This window comes from Harpia harpyja, chromosome Z (genome assembly GCF_026419915.1).
Source record: "Harpia harpyja isolate bHarHar1 chromosome Z, bHarHar1 primary haplotype, whole genome shotgun sequence".
NCBI classification, from domain to species: domain Eukaryota; kingdom Metazoa; phylum Chordata; class Aves; order Accipitriformes; family Accipitridae; genus Harpia; species Harpia harpyja.
In genome coordinates, this window is record NC_068969.1 from 15,808,684 (window position 1) to 15,821,908 (window position 13,225).

General features: G+C 40.0%; 1 protein-coding gene across 2 annotated transcripts in view; it reads left to right on the top strand.

Moving 5' to 3' along the window:
* Positions 1–13,225, top strand: part of PTPRG (protein tyrosine phosphatase receptor type G) — a 414,402-nt gene that overhangs the window by 3,440 nt on the left and 397,737 nt on the right. The gene's annotated exons all lie outside the window — the stretch shown is intronic.

Sequence of the window (13,225 nt, forward strand, 5' to 3'; positions counted from 1 at the left end):
CAGAGCAAGGTGGGTTGTGCACGTAGAGAAATACAGAACGTACAGGAGAGGGCCCTCCAAGACTTTATTTAGTCCTGTGGCTTTTATGAAGATGACACTTCTTACATTTTAATTACCCCTTATTTTCAGTGCCTTTTTAAAATACGCTTTATGTTACGGTAAGTTGCTAATGGAGTCCTTGCAGATAAAGAATGTCAAGTGAGCCCTTCCCAGGCTGTAAGAGCTGAGCTTGCTGGTACGCTTCTGTGGGAAAACTCAAGGGAGAGCTTTGCTATCTGTTAGCAGGTTTACAGGAGCTGGTTTGTGGTTAACAGAGCCTGGACACAGCTTTCAAAAAGTCTTCAAGTAGTCACAGGAGCTGTCGGCACTAGCAGCCAGAGTAAGAGGCTTCCTAAGTTGAGGAGGGAGGAACAGGCATCATGGAAGGAAGGGATTTCAGTGTCTTCAAAAAAGATAGGAACACAATTTGAGGGTTACTGGAATTCCCTCAGTCATATTGGGGTGTTTGCAATGTCTACAAAGCCTCTGTTCAGGCTGGGGACGTTGCTCTGCTTGGAAGAGCGAGAAGGATTTTTGCCTGTGTGTATGAGTTAGGGTTTCTATTACTGCACTCTCATCCCCTATCTCCTCTCCTTTTTGTCTAGGAAATGGGGATGAAAGGGGTTTTGATCCTGTTCAGAAAATGGATGTCTTGGTCAGAGCAGCGAGGAACTTCTGTGAGTCTAGCACAGAGATGTCATGTCATTCACCTGTCCCTCCAGCATCCCCGCTGGGAACCTCTGCGGAACAAATAGGTCCTGCTTGGTACCATAAAAATCACAGAAAAACACCTATTGATTTCAGTAGGGTGATGGTTTTCTCCCAGTTTCTGGGTTTTTGCAGGGACAAGCGTTGTCTGAAGTTATGTACATGGACTCGGTTAAAGCTGTACTGTTACGAAGTTGTGCAAGTTTAATAGTTGGGGTTTGTTTCCAGTTACAGAAAAGACAGATAACAATGAGGACTCTATCCATCTCATGATCAGTGCTTAAGGACTAACGTAGAGTTTTCTGAAATAAGATGTTATTAACATTGACTCTAATTCCAGTGTTCAAGTTTCATGGTTAAATTAAAGAAATTACTTCAAACTATTAATCTCAACTGTTCTTGGAAAAAATGCTAATCATTTGGTTGCTGCTTTTTAGCAGCCAAATGAACATGTGACATGATGTGCTCTGAAGCCTAAGGGTATAGTAATAACACTGTACTTTAGCTAATATATAACTTTAATCTGAGAAATTATGAAAAAATGAGACTAATTTCTGTTTGCCTAAGTTACTGTGCTTCCATTTTTAAAGATCAGAGATGCTCCTGTGTGTTGACAATTGTAATTATTTATATTTACATGCCATGCTACTTAAAGTTTAATTCAAAACCAACAATTTTTAAGTATTTTAGGAAGTGGAATCTCATCAGACAAATGTTCTTAAAAGATGCAGAGTCATCTGAGGATGCAGATATGCACCAAACAGGTTAATTTGTGGTTTTGTATATCCCTCCTGGGGACTGCTTGCTGCTTTAGGTGCCTAAACGTATTTACAGATTTTCCCTTCTTCATGAGGTAAACTCCTGTCAGTGTTTCGTCCAAGTGAAAATTGTGGACCTGCATCTTCTTGCACCAGGTTGACAGGAATGTGACTTCATTGATTGCCAGAGTTACTCCCAGGAAGAATTGGCCTGTATCAGCTTTGTAGAGACATGCAGGGGTTGGAAGGAAAGCAGAGAAGTAAGATGTAAATTAATGCACACTTTCATACTAAGCAGAGGAACCTGGGGTGTGGCCAACTGGAAATGCTCAACTAGAGAATAACTTCTGATGGAAGCAACTAGCTTTTACATTTGTGTGTCAGTAAACCTTTAGAGGGGGAAAAAAAAAACCCCACAGAAAAATGATCCTTGGTTGCTGTTAATTTTTCCATTACTCAGTATCTCGTGGTAGTGCTGATGATTGTTATCCATGTAGGTTACAGATACCCGTCCACGTTACTTGCCCTGGGGCAAGTCAAACTGGTTTCTTTCTTTTAATGCTGCTAACACATGGTACAGATCTCCAAAGTGATCTTGCCCCACTTCAGTGAGGACAGGTGTACTCTTGGATGAATCAGGGCTACGTTGGTCATGTCTTCAAACGCTTGCCTTTCAATGTACAGTCGTCTTGTTGAGGCACAGCTGCCAGGACACAGGGGATTCCTGGTTTATGCCTTGAGCTGTCACATATTTGTAGCCTAAGCAGAGGCTCTTCCCACCCAGAAAGTGAACAGATGAATGAGGGTGTAAATTGCAAGCACAGCAGTGAAGATACTGCAATACTGCATGGGTTGGGTATTCTTGTTTCATTGTTCTTTTTCTCTGATTGCTAGCAGTATTAATGGGAAGCTGAAGGAAGCAGTGGTGGGGAATAAACTCCCGATCTGACTGGAGGAGGAGGAAGGACAGAGGGCAGTAAGGAAACCAAGTTTGTGCAATCACTGTAAGATACCTTTTTATTACACTGAATGGGCTCACCTTATGGCAATTTGAATTAGTCTTCAAGTGAACTATGGTTAAAGTAAAATCAGTTAGTGCATGGCCTTTTTTTTTTTTTTTTTAATGTGGTTTTATTATGCATCTCTAAGTTTGCTTGGGAGTTGAAGTACTAGCGTTCTTAATTATCAAGTCATTTGAATAACAATGAACCGTTTTCTAGAACTTAAAACTTGACCGCATCGTGCACCTGCCAGCAGTACTGACACATAAAATCTCAATTGATGTGGGTGTTGCAGTTTTTCTATGCATACATGCTGCAGTGATGCCTGAATGTGTTTATCCTGTGCCAGTGCTAGCTTTGAGGGACTTTGCATTCATAGCATGGAGGCCTTTCTAAAGAAAATCTAGGTGTTTTGAGACTTGGACGCTTAGCTTAGGAAAGCTGCTTTGAAAAATCCTTTTCTCTGCTTGCAGATATGTAATGAACGAGACCTCGAGCCCTGAAGAGCTGCATTGGTATTTAGGAGCAAAATGTGGGATGTTATTTGGTCTTGTGGCAGCTGTTCTGTTCTCTTTTTTTGAAATAAAATGTGCCTGTCTCCCTGACAGAGTGCTGTTAAAGTTCTTCTGTTGGGAGTTGGTTTATTCTGCTGACAGTAAAGGAAAGCTATCTGGTAACTCCTCGCAGGCAAAGCGGACAGTTGTTCAGTTTTCCCACACTTCACTCTTTCCATCTTCTGTCCTTGCAGGAGGCTTGTAAGAGACATATAAATTGCTATAGTACTTGCTTTAATCAAAGCAGTGCCTTGCCCTTTCCTTACTCCTATAAAAGCACCTACAATTTGGATTATTGTTTTTTAGAAGTCTGAAGTCTTAGACTTGGAGTTCTTGGTCAGTTAGGCTGGTTGAAAAGCAGCGTTAGTAGTCCCAGAGTGGAAGAGGACTTCACTGTAACAAGTAGTGAGCACTGAATAAGCAGAATATGAAGGTAGAATCACTTGTGCCAATGCACTGGATAAGCCGTTTTTCTACTGCAGAGGTAAATAGAAACAGTTCTGTCCTGACCCTTGCTGATCCTAAACAGAAGCAAGTTATTTTCTTTGGGCCTCATTCCATTTCTTTAAAACAAGGATGTCAGTGAAGTAACCCCTGCACCACTGAGGACCAGTGCTTGCCTTTGTGTCAATTTGGTGTGCTTAGAAATGCTCTCCTATTAAATTGCTCTCCCTTTTTTTTTTTTTTTTTCCCCCCTCCCCTCTCCCCTTCTGGATTTTAAAATAACTCATTTTATATCTTAGGAGGTAATGAAGTTAGTGGTACACATGTCAAAATAAATAAGTCTTGGCTAAGAGTTTCTTAGAGCAAGTTTAGTGATTTTTTTTTTTTTGATGGATGTATATTTATATAAGCCTCAGTTTAGTGGGCCTTAGCATGAGACTGTTGTGTCCATTTGTCTGTCCCCTACCCCCACCCCCTGGAAACTCCAAGTTGAGGCAATAAAGGTTCCTAGTAGCTTTCAAGTAATTAAGTACAGATCTACATTGCTGTCACAAGTGAGTTTACGGATTAAATTTTCGATAGACTTCCATTGGTATTTAGATTCCTATGGTGCCTTCAGACTTTTGGAGATTATGGTATAGATTTACCGCAGTCAAAGTAGAAATGAGGGTTTGCGCAGCAATGATGGCCTCTTAAACATTGCATCCATTTAGTAGGTAGGCAAAGAGAACCAGTCGAACGTTTCTTCTTGGCCTCCATACTACTTATAACTAGTTTACTTATTATTCTTATAGTGCAGTAGCTTGTGTATTTTGTATTTAAATCCATGTTTAAAATACAACTAAAATTTGCCTGTTGACAGCAGTTGCATCATATTTTAATTGGTGAGAATTGCTAATGGAGTGTTCAGGTTCTAAAATTAGTTGTTTATTTTTCCTTTCTTCTCTGCCCAAGGGTTTTGCATCAGATTATATGGCTTCTGTATAACTGCTTGTGTTCCAAAGCAACACCTTTGTGCAGTTTTAGCTATTTAAGTAAGTGTTAAAAGTATGGGCTCAGTGACAGCAGTTTCAGAAACTGACTTTTTAAATTGTTTCTTACTACATTGTTTATGCATTGTAAAGTGCTTCTCTTTTGTTTACTGTGAATTAATTCATTGTTATCTTTGTAAACCTGGGGCGCAAAATGTGCAAGTTTATAATGTTTTATCTTGGTATAATGGCAAGTCCTCAGCTGCTGCAAATTGTCATAGCACGACTGATGCTACTGTTTTTGTGGCAGCTTTCATCAGGTGAGGATTTGCGCCATAACCCTCATCACGACATTATTCTGAAAAACGACTATGCATTTTCTTTTCAATATTTCCATAGGCTGGCTTTGTGTCAAAGGTGCACAGTTTTGATACCATGTTTATTTATGCTTCTTGGAGGGTTTTTCTTTTACTGTGTGGTGAAATGCAAAACTACCTCTTTGTATGATTTTGCTTGCTGCGAAGTAGAGGTGTCCAGTCCTTCCATTAAAATTCTGGCTTTTTGGAGGACACTTGTTGTGTGTATCAGTCCTTGGAATTCTTCTGTTGCATTGTACCTACTTTTTTGACTAAAGCTGTGGCTGTTGCAAAGGTATTTATGACATTTTCTGTCAACAGCTTTCGGATGTTTTTTAAAAATTATTTGTTTGATGCTCATTTTGAAGAGATACTCAGTTTCTTTTCCTTGAATAAAGTAGTTACCAAAATAAATAAGCCACCAAAAAGTGGTTGTTTGAATTATTCACTGTAGCTGTGAAGCTCGAACTACAAATATACAGTGACCTAACAACTGTCTTGTATCTGTTTCACTTTTCTCCACTAGTTTAGAGTATTCTGGTATTTCGTTACTGTGAAAGTACTTAAAAATTACAATAAAACCGTGTCACAATGTCCGGATTAACTCAGTGACCCGAACTCCACAAGCCCATTAGCTATCAGATTTTTATCCAGTCCTTGAATAATTTTTGTAGCAATCTTTTTTGCCTTTTCTCCAATTTTTTTCAAATTATTTTTAGAAAGGTGCACATGAGAACCGAACACTAGTCTTATATGATATATGCGCGATGCTATTGCACTTTCTGTTTGTCCAAGGATTTTCAGTGGCCTATTTTTCTGCCACAGCAAGAAAGTTCATGTTGATTGTTTGCCTAGTATGACTTCTAGATGGTTATTGGAGTGAGTGCTGAACAAAATAGTCTGCTGTTCAGTGGATGTGGCCTGGATCACTAAAATCCTTAGGGGTTTTAACTTTATTAAAATAAACTCTTTGAATGTATCTCCTTTTTTTTTATGCGACTTGAATACTGCTATAATGGCAATTTTAGCAATAGAAAGAAAGGCAGGCCTCTTTGACTGAAGTCCTCTGTACTCTTAGTGTCTTAGATGCGTGATTTGTTCTGGTTTTGTTTGTTTCCTTTTGTGGCCCAACAGTTTTTAAGGGAGTAGCAGTCAGTGCATCCCATAGTAGTCCAGGTGCCTGTTGTAGAGTTATCTAAAATTGGTATCTTAGGTTTTGACTTCTGCTAAGCATTGTAAACTGAAAGCTTCACACAGCTCCAGAACATGACTGTGACCTTGTGGTCCCAGTTACCACCGTTGTGTGATAACACTGATGTGACTAACACTTGAGCTTCATCAGAAACTTGGAGTGGGGATTACGGTTTGGATGTAACCCCAAGAAGGCAATAGATTTCTTAGGAATGTGGTTTTTTTCCCCATCCATTCCCTCACCCCGTTACTATTACTCATGCTGCTGGTTTTGGTAGAAAGCGCTTCTTGTAGTGTCCTCATTTTCTTCTGCTACTGCATGCAGGTGGGAGGACTGGTTATTGAGCTAGTTGCAAGAATTTAGAAGATTTGCTCTGTTACTGTGGCCCTGTTTCCATTAGGGTGGCCTCCCTTGGATGTTTTTAGCTTTCCACCTTGGTTGTGTTTGTCTTGGGCAAACTTGCACCGTGCATCAAATGAGGAAAAACAATCCCTTCTCCCCCAGCTAATATTATCCTGTCTGGGAAGAGGCTGGTGTCTGTGAAGGTAGATGAGCAGGTGGAGGAGATCCTTATGACTAAAGTAGAGAGGGAGTTCAATCTTCCAAATATGAGAGCCTTCACCAAAAATCACTGAGAAGACCTCATCCATACCTTTCGATTAATATTGGATCAGGTTCTTGGCATGCTGAAAGGATCATAAACTTAATCGTGCTTGATCGATATTGATACTTCTCGTGTGCTTCAGGAGGACAGAGTGTAGTATGAGCCAGGCAGGCCCTGGCAGTGCATGCTGCCCGAAGAGCAGAAGGGAGTGACCAGGCAGTCTGCCAGGAAGGTTTTAACTAGCCTTTAAAGTGATGGACTAGATGGCCATCACCAAAAGTCCCTTCCAGCATTCTTCTGTGCTGCACATACTCTTACTGCGCACCCTAAGCCCCTGGTTGCCCCTGCTCTGTGTCGGTGCTGGCCTTGGATTCTGGAGGAGGAAAGCATATCACAGCTGCTGCAGCCTAGGGGAGACTCATGGTCAAAAAGCCTCTGCTGTGCACTGAAGGGGAGCGTGATGCCCAATGTTATTACTTGCTAGAGCGTGAAGCCTGCAAGTAATGGTAATACAAATGTATTTCAATTTGTAACCTGGCCTTCTGTATCAAGATTGGACTACTTCTATTCTGTTGCACATGTGCATCACTTGGGGAAACATGCTGATAGTACTTAACATTTAATTGCTTCTCTTGATTTTATTTGTAAATTAGAATCTAGAGGATCTGTAAGAAAAAAAACCACAGTAGAGCTTAATTGGACAACATTTTAGAGTAACTAAAAAAAAAGAGACATGTAGCTTTCCAGTTTTTGGAGCTGAGACAAATGCAAACTTACTTATTGATCCATATATATGATATCATATTTTAACTACTGTCTAAACCGGAGGTCGTGTCTATACTAGATTGCTTAAGAATCTGTCTATCTTATCACATCTTGTACTCATTTATAGTTGTTTCCATTTCTGGCTTTGTTGGAGAGACAGCTAGTGTTTCAACCTAAATTAAAATCAATAAGAAGCAATTTCGTTTGTTTTTTAACTACTAGAGCAGGCTTTTTTTTTTTTTTAGTAAACCTCTGTACATTCAACTAAGTCACTTGGTTCTTTCCATCAAGATGATTGCCAGACCTCATTAATTCCTAATTTTTGCATATGTAGGAATGGGTTTATTTTCTAGTGTACCTAACAAAATGTCAAATATGATTTAAAAATAAACATGTATTTTAAATCATCACTGAAAAATAAATGCAGTAAAGAATACTTGGCAGTTAGAAGTAGTTTAAAAACATCTTGAGGGGAAGCATATGCTTGGGGCCTGTGGTGAATGCCATTGACTCAGGAGTCCTGCACTGGCAGGGTAGCACAGGCTTCCCCTGGTACATTTGGGCAATGTTCTGCAGGGATGACTTGAGTGGAAAAAGCAGAGTCTGGGTCTCTGTACCTTCAGTCCTTGGCTTGGATATTTCTGCATCACACCAATTCACGTAAGCAGCTGTTGTCATGTTGTCAGCTGGCTTTTACCACACAGCCAGCAGATTGCCAGCAATAACAATTAACCTGGGTCAAATTCAGCATGGAATTCAGGCTGAAGCAATGTTGCTACTTCCTAGATAAGGCAACGGTGAACCATAATATAATATTAGAGTAAATATCTGAAGGTAATGCTCTGATGAAGTGTCCAAAATACGATGTGTTGCTGCTCTGGTGAGTTGATCACAGGGTGCAGGAAATCATCCTCTTTAGTTTGCAGTACAGGCTGCCCAAATGGAGAGAGTTGGACATGTGACTGCGTAAGGGTTGCCCTCTGTGTTCATGAAGTTTACGAAGGCTCAGTTTTCACTGGCAAGGCTTCCTGTCACTGATGTAGGTATCCAGTTGGAAGAAACAGTTTGTGTCTTAAGAAACAGCATTTCCAGAAAGGGTAGACCAGCTGCTGTGGTGGAGAACCTGGCTTTTGCCTGGAAGCTTTTGGTAAGGTGTTTGTTCCACCTCTTCTGGGTGAAGTGAAGTTCAGCATCTAGCAATGTTAGGCCAGTGTCTATATGAGCATTTATATTCTTCTGCATCTTGTTTTAAATTGTGCAAGGTGAAACTTGAGTCCCTGGAAAAATGAATGCCAATATTTTTATCAGGTGGCTCTTTGGGTTGCTGTGATCTTGCCCAATGCTTCTCATAATTTCAGAAATTTTTAAGAATTCCTGGATTTCTTCATTCAAATACAAGAACATTTTGGATGGTCTAAATCTCATTTCCTGTTTAACTTTCCTTTCAAGTTCCTGAGTATTATAAGCTAGCTACCTGTTACTTTTAATCTCTTGGGTTCAGTTTTCTCTCTCTCGCCTTTTTCTTTTGCTTCTACTTGATTTGATTCAGATATGTTCATGAATCAAGGAAGAGGGCAAACCAAGGGCAAAAAGAGGCAGATCTGGCTACCCTGGTAATCAAGGCAAGAGTCTGTTCCCTTAAGTAAACTGCTAAAGCAGTGTTTTGTAGGAACAAAAATAATTAGTAACTAGATGACACTGATGAAGAGCATATTTCCTTCATCCTTGAAGGCAACTTAAGAGTTGTGTGTGAATTTGTTGTATTTGATATCAAAACAGCAAACCATTTCTGTTTAACTGATCACTTAAAACCACACAGGAATTTTATGTTTATGTGCCAAGAAGCCAGCTGTGCTTAAAAATATATGAGCAGACCTGGTACACAGTGATCCAGGAATATAACGTAAAAGTGACTTGTCCGCACACTAGTGACGCTTATCATAAGTGAATCCCAAGCCATAGTTCAATGCAAGGAGTAATACATTACAGCACAAACAGATTCTCTGTCAAAAAGGTAATTAATACCTCATGTCAAACACTGTCTGCATGTATTGCTTTGTCTATTTCATGTTATTAAGCAGTGTGAGCTTTTCTCTTTCAACAATTAGCTTTCAAGGTGAAAACCAACTTAGGAAGAAAATTAACTTTTTTTCCTTTTTTCATTGGATCTGAGGAGTCTTATAGTTTTGCAGTAGTCTTGATTACACCTTCACGCTTTACAGTTTTGATTGCTATCTTGATCAATGACTCTTCATGTCTGCAGTTTGAGATTGCATTCCCCTATTTGCTTCTGTATTTGGGAGACATCATCAGGCATTTTGGGTGCAGACTGTGTCTGCAGAGCCAGATGAGGCTTGTAAAATGCACGCTGTCAACTGGTAACAACTCTAGCTTGTCTCATTTGTACTCTATTAGTAACAAATTCACTTGCTAAATAATTCTGTTCTGATCTTCAGTTTTTAATTTACCTGACAGTTGTGCTTTCTGTTGAACTGAGACTGTGAGCACCCACTGTAATAAAGCAGTGCTCTCTTTCTTTGCAAAACCAGATGTTTCTAAACTACATATGCTGAGTATGAGACAGGGCGTGCAGTTTGTGTTGCTTTTTTGCTTCTATTTGTGAAATAGAGGCCATCCTGGAGTTTGCTATATTTGGTTGTATTCCTTGGAAATAATGGTGAAGCACATGGGTCTTACTGAGAGTATTCTTTGTTGATGAGCTGGAAATAAAATACATCATTTTGGTGAACACCACTTCTGTTCTCACTGACTGTCTGGGCCATACGATACTGAGCAAAATAAAGGATCAAAGCCAGTAGCACTGTTCTGTCTGTCCTGGAAAGCTGATGAATTGTTCAGTGCTTCCCTTGGTGCCTTTCGGTGACTTCTGCTGTGATCGATACAAGCAGCATCAACAAAAATTGAACCCTTCTGCTAGCTCTCATGCTTACAAGTAAAGTGGAGAAAGCTTGATTTGTTTTGCTGCTTGAGCCCTTGCTGTCCTCACACACATGCTATATGACAGACCTGCTTACCTATTTGCATTTTATTATGTTACTCTGCTGTTCTACCTTCCAGTATGACACTTCAGTAGTGCCAAGCTGGTTGTGAAGGAGCCAATGCTGTGGTTTTATGTATATACGTGTGTATATATAAAGAAAAAAAAAAGTTTCAGACATCTTTCAGCTGAACTGTAAGGATAATACATTGTTAGAGTGTCTTTAATATTTGCAGCCTCTCTCAAAAAGAGCTTAGGCTGAAGGAACGTATGTTATTCAGAACTATCAATACCTTTAGAAAGCTGCTTTGCCATTCCTTTGCTCTTTCGTCTTTACTGTCTTCCACTAATGAATTGTTCTGATGGTCACTGTCCTTTGTGGTTATTCTGGTAGTCTTTGCCATGTCAGTTACTGAGCTGTCCTCCTTGCTGCAAAACCAAAATCCAGCAAGAGCTGCAGTGCTGCCTTCCTGAGCACTGTGTTGTCTTTGCTGTAGGCGTTTGCCTCTCATCTGCACGAACGCTCCCATTTGGACTGGGGCCTCCTTTCTTTGCGCCATCCCTCTCTGATGTAGCTGGGCCCTTATGCTTATGCAGTGTTTGCTATCCAGGCCTTATGTGGGCTTCAAGCAGGAATCGCCAGTGCCTGAATGCATAAGCTGAGGCTAGCTGTGTTGTTCATCCCCTTGTTGCTGAGCAGTTGGAGCAGTATTCTGGACATCGGGACCTGATGTCTCTGGTATTTTGTATCTCACCCTTACTGGTAAGGAGGATGCTCTGATGCTCTAGGATCAGTCTTCTCTCTATGGTCTGTTGAACACTTCTGAGGTGCTATTTTGCATTCAAGTTGTTATGTGTTACTATATATATATTTATGTATGAATACTACTGCTTTTAAAACCTGGCATAATAATAATTAAGCTTAGAATTATATACCTGAATAGGTTTCTTTCATTAGTAAAGCAGTTAGTAGGTGGATTAGAATGAATATTCACCAGATGTTGTCGTAGTAGAGTAGAACTGACTTCACTTTGGGGATTTATAATGTGTGTCTGATTCCATGCTTATAGACAAAATTGCAAAATGAGATTTTTTAGAAGAGTAGTTTTGTCCAAAGAACAGATGAGGCTACTTTATAGGGTAGGAAACTTCTTTGGTAGGTGATACTGAAGTCAGATGGCCTTGTGATTCCTTCAGCTGAAGTGTGTTCAGCTAATGCTTTTTTGTCAACTTTGTAGCCAGAGTTGTATGTATGCATATAAAAACTGATAGCGCCTGTTAATTTTGCACCACGGTTGAAGTGGTATGGAGAAAGGCTATATTGTATAGTAGCAGGTTATTAGTTATACAAGACTATTTATTGGTTTTGGTCTGGAAAAAATCCTCCCTGTTCAGTTCGGTGGAGTTTTCCACCTTGAGTGTGATGGTGCAACCTCAGATGAAATCTGACTAGTGAGTGATTTATTGCAATGTTGACAAGAAGAAACTATCTACTGCAGGATACATTGATAGAGGACAGTGATACTTCATTGCAGTTTCTTCCCTGAAAAGTTACAGTGGCATTGATATTTTATTGTTTACATGTTGCTTTATCAGTTTGGGCAGTTTGTGTCATGGAGGGGGAATGTGTGGAGATTGCTTGTTTTAAAACACTAATGCCTGTAGACACATTTTTTTTAAATGAGTAAAACCAGTGAAGAAGCAAACTATCTGTACAATCATGTTCGCAGTCAGATTGCTCTCTTTTCCTGTCTATGCTATGTTTTACCAACTATATATTTTCTTTAGTGTTTCAAGAAAAAGACTGAAAAAGCCATAGAAACTGTGGCAACAGAGTCTGTGTAAAATACATATTGGTGTTCTAAAAATCAGTTTAATTTTGGCACGTATTTTAACATAAACTTCAGCTATATTTTTCTTTACCACATCTTGCCCAGTTCTGCTGTTTTCCATTCCATGCCAGGAGCGTTTGTGAAGCCCAGAATTCTCACTGTGCAGCACGTGAGAATTCTGCAAGTGACAATTATATGGAAATTGCACGGTATAATATACCAGATCATAGGTGACTTGCCCAAGGCGTAAAATAATGGAGGAGATCTGATGACAATTTTGAGGAAAAAAACCCCAACTGATTCTGGGGGACCGTGTATTGTAGAACCTTAAACTTGATCGTTTCTAGTATCCTGGTTTGAACCTTACTTTGAAGAACCGTAGGCCTTTAAGAGCTATGGGGTGTATTGCCCCGAAAGATCTCAATGTTTCCTGATGTTCCAGTATCCCTGAGAAGGGCACCAATGGACTGGGCCGTAGCTATTTTTGAAATGACGAAGCTGGACAAACATGCTAAAAATACCTTCTTAAGTTGGCTTGTGTGTAACGAGCCCTTCTTAGATGACAGTCTGCATTTTCATCACTTCCAGGATGTTGAACCAGGTTGAATTGCTCTAGCTTTTGTTACTAGAGTTGGATCCGACAGCTACAGAAAAGCTGAATCTGATACCCTGTCTTCCTTGCAATGAATGCCAGTGTGACTGGCAAACTGAACTCCTTTGTTCTCCTTAGACCAAAGTCACTCCTGATTGAGAAGCATTTAAATTTAATTAGACTTGAACAGTTTGGACCATGTTCATTACAGTATACCCATACACACAGTCTGTCCTGGCTCTTATGTTCTGTATTTTGTGTGATGCTTAAAACGTTGCAGTGAAAGGAGACACTAAGGAAGGCATCCAGTTGTTTCCTTGCGTTCAGTGACATGGGTTGTTTTGGTCAGAGAAGCATTGTGAGATTCCCCGTTGCATTCTCCCAGCTGTGCAAGTGTGGCTTGAGGATTCT